The sequence below is a fragment of the Ranitomeya variabilis genome, chromosome 4, assembly GCF_051348905.1.
Source record: "Ranitomeya variabilis isolate aRanVar5 chromosome 4, aRanVar5.hap1, whole genome shotgun sequence".
Taxonomy (NCBI): domain Eukaryota; kingdom Metazoa; phylum Chordata; class Amphibia; order Anura; family Dendrobatidae; genus Ranitomeya; species Ranitomeya variabilis.
In genome coordinates this window covers 713,786,206-713,790,415 of record NC_135235.1, presented here as the reverse complement: position 1 = coordinate 713,790,415, position 4,210 = coordinate 713,786,206, and positions in this window count along the sequence as shown.

Here is a 4,210-nt window from a genome sequence, read left to right as displayed (position 1 = left end):
CTCTAGACCGCAACGACGAACCCCTCACGGACGAGCTGACCAGATAGACCGCCCCCTATACAGGGAGAGTTAGGGGCAGGCCCGTGAGGGACTACCGCCACAGAAGCTGGAGGACCAGGACGGGAGAAGACCAAGAAGAGGCGGAGATAGTAGGACCACAGGATAGGTGAGTACTGCAGAGATACAGGACTGATGGGTAAACTACAGCAGTGCAGGGACTGGCGGAGGAACTGAGGGAACGCAGAGGCTAGCAGAATACAGGAAAGACAGGATAAACCCAAAGTCAGAGGGAAAACGAACTTCTCAGAGACTAAGAGCGGCCAGGAACACCTGAAGGAACAAATGATAACCAGGCACAGAGGGATGGCAGGAAGCAGTTTAAATACCTAAAGGTAGGGTAGAACTTCCAGGCAATGCAGAGGCTAGCAGGATACAGGAAAGACAGGATAAATCCAAAGTCAGAGGGAAAACGAACTTCTCAGAGACTAAAGGTACCGTCACAATAAGCGACGCTGCAGCGATATCAACAACGATGCCGATCGCTGCAGCATCGCTGTGTGGTCGCTGGAGAGCTGTCACACAGACAGCTCTCCAGCGACCAACGATGCCGAAGTCCCCTGGTAACCAGGGTAAACATCGGGTTACTAAGCGCAGGGCCGCGCTTAGTAACCCGATGTTTACCCTGGTTACCTGTGTAAATGTAAAAAAAACCAAACACTACATACTTACATTCCGGTGCCTGTCGCGTCCGCTTCCCTGCACTGTGTGAGCGCCGGCCCTAAAGCACAGCGGTGACGTCACCACTGTGCTTTGCCTTACGGCCGGCACTGACACATTCAGTGCAGGAAGCTCTGAGCAGCAGCGCTGACGCCGGTGGATGTGACAGACATCAGAAGGTGAGTATGTACTGTTTTTTTTTTTACTTTTACAATGGTAACCAGGGTAAATATCGGGTTACTAAGCGCGGTCCTGCGCTTAGTAACCCGATATTTACCCTGGTTACCATTGTAAAACATTGCTGGCATCGTTGCTTTTGCTGTCAAACACAACGATACGCGCCGATCTGACGACCAAATAAAGTTCTGGACTTTCAGCAACGACCAGCGATATCACAGCAGGATCCAGATCGCTGCTGCGTGTCAAACACAATGATATCGCTATCCAGGACGCTGCAACATCACGGATCGTTGTCGTTCTCGTTGTAAAGTCGCTCAGTGTGACGGTACCTTAAGAGCGGCCAGGAACACCTGAAGGAACAAATGATAACCAGGCACAGAGGGACAGCAGGAAGCAGTTTAAATACCTAAAGGCAGGGTAGCACTTCCAGGTAACAGACCTCCAGAACCATAGAGAGGACAATAAGGAGGACCGACTTCCGGGTACTAGTCCTCCAGAACCATAGAGGAGACGAAGAGGAGCGCCGACAGAAGATCAGAAGTGCACACGCGCAGCACTGAACCTGGTATGCGCGCACGAGAAGCAGAGGCTGGGAGCGAGCGCGGAGAGAGAAACGCTGCAGAAGGAGAGGTGCGCCAGGACGCCGAAGACAGGTAAGAATGACAGGACTGGGAAGGCGGCAGCAGCGGTATGATAACCATTGTGTCCAAATAGTTGATACGATAGGGATCATGGCTCATTGCGAATTGTATCCCAGGCCAAGAGGTATTCAGGAGATTAAAGGGAACCTGTCACCTGAATTTGGCGGGACCAGTTTTGGGTCATATGGGTGGGGTTTTCGGGTGTTTAATTCACCCTTTCCTTACCCACTGGCTGCATGCTGGCCGCAATATTGGATTGAAGTTCATTCTCTGTCCTCCGGAGTACACGCCTGCGCAAGGCAATGCCTTGCGCAGGCGTGGCATGTACTCCGGAGGACAGAGAATGAATTTCAATCCAATATTGCGGCCAGCATGCAGCCAGCGGGTAAGGAAAGGGTGAATTAAACACCCGAAAACCCAGCCCATATGACCCAAAACTGGTCCCGTCAAATTCAGGTGACAGGTTCCCTTTAAAGAACATTGGGAGTGTCTCTGAGGAGCCCCTCGATATACAAAAGGCATCATCAATGTAGCGTTTCCATACAATTACATTCTCTCAAAAGAGTGCTTGTTTGTAAATGATATTTTCCTCAAAATCCACCATGTAGGCATTTGCGTACGGGGGCGCTACGTTGGATCCCATTGCAGTTACTGTATGTATAACTTTCCTTTTCCATTCAGTCTCAGGATCCCGTTTCTTGGCCCCGCCCACAATTGTCATGTGATTATATGGACACGCCCACAGCCGGCTTCTTACACCATCTCTCTGGGTTTCCACTTCCACCCGGGTTAGGAACGCGATATCATATCACACATATACCCGCTGCACCTCCACAGTTTAGTGATTTTTTCAGCTGTATCACTACCGCAAGTACGGCATTGTGCGCACAGCCTCTTCACTTCCGTCCAGCAGCTTAGCTGTCTTATTGGCCGCATCACTCTATAGTCCCGCCCCTTCCCTTCTTATATGGGCACGCTGACACTACATGGTCAGAAGCGGTGGATACCGCGTCGGGGAGCACTGCAGCTCCAGGTAACGGATTTATCTCTCCTCTCAATACTCCGGCCTTTCTATTATTATAAGCTGCCACTTCCTATTGCCTCCTTAGGAATCTTCCTATTTGCTCACAGCAGGCTTGTCTACAACAACCACGCTGAACTAATCTCGATATATGTAGGTGGACTAGACTTTCCTATACTACTTGGCACCTATACATGTAGTCCACTCACTTGACCCTTATCTGTATGCAGGATTGTACAGCGATTATATTTCCCGTCACCGGCTTCTATTTAACAACTTTCTGGTATGTCCCTTTTTGACCTATTCAGGCACCTCTACACCTTCTCTTGATTATAGATCCAACAATAGAGATTGGAATTGGTATTGTGCTTGACTCCTAGCTTTGCCGGTATATTGTTATGTGATATTATGACCTTATATGGTTTGCTATGTCTTTTGTATATACTTTTGTTATTGTTATTATTTTGTCATTTTTTTCCTTATACCGACACAGATGTCTGTGTTTCTTGTAGTAACTGATGAAGGTCACAATTGACAGAAACGTTTTCCTGTATTTACTACAATAAATCTTTCCTGCTGCATCTTAGCTAAAGTTGAGTGCTAGGTCTCTTACTATTAGTCCACTTGGTGCAACAGCTCTCCAAGGTGTGATCACTCCTTTTTAGATGCAGACTAACGAGCAGCTCTAATTTGATGCAGGTGTTAGGTTTTGGGAATTAAAATTTACAGGGTCATTCCAGAATTTTTACCCTCAGAATTGAGTGACTCCAAAATTTTTCCCCTATGCTTGGTTGAAAAAAGTAACCATTACTGACTACCACATTTTTTGTTCTTGATTTCTTTTAGTGTTTCTTAAAGCCAGAAAGTTGCCATTTGAAATTACTTTTGTTTTGTGCCATGTCTCTGATCTGCTTTTTTTTTATACAAAATTAAACAACTGAATGAACATCCTCCAAGGCTGGTGATTATGTAATTTTTGCCAGGGGTTGTAGTATTTGTTTGCTCTGCCCCTTTAAGAATGGGGGGGGGGTGCGCACATGCATATTAGGTGTGCCGCTGGGTGCTGCAGCGCTCACACAACCAGGAAGCAGGAGAATGCAGATGATTGCGCCAAGGATCCGTGGCAGTGAGTAAGCCGGCGTCCCTGCATGGAGGGGGAAGGGGACACCATGCAGGGACGCCAGTAGTAGTACTACAAACACATTATGCCGTCATGGATTAAAATCTTTCAGGGCACGCAAGATCTTGCTGCTCATGCCAGCACATGTCAAGGCCCGTTAGAAGTTCACCAATGGCCATCTGGATGATCCAGAGGAGGCAATGGAGAAGGTCATGTGGTCAGATGAGACAAAAATAGAACTTTTTGCTATCAACTCCTTTCACCATATTTGGAGGAAGAAGAAGAAGAATGAGTGCAACTCCAAGAACACTGTTCCAACCATGAAGCATGGTGGGGAAGCATCATACTTTGGGGATGCTTTTCTGCAAAGCAGACAGGACAACTTCACTGTATTGAAAGGAGGATGGATGGGTCGTGGATCGCAAGATTTTGGCCAACAACCTCCTTGTTTCAGTAGGAGCATTGAAGATGGGTCGTGGCTGGTTCTTCAAGCATGGCAATGACCCGAAACACACAGCAAAAGCAACTAAT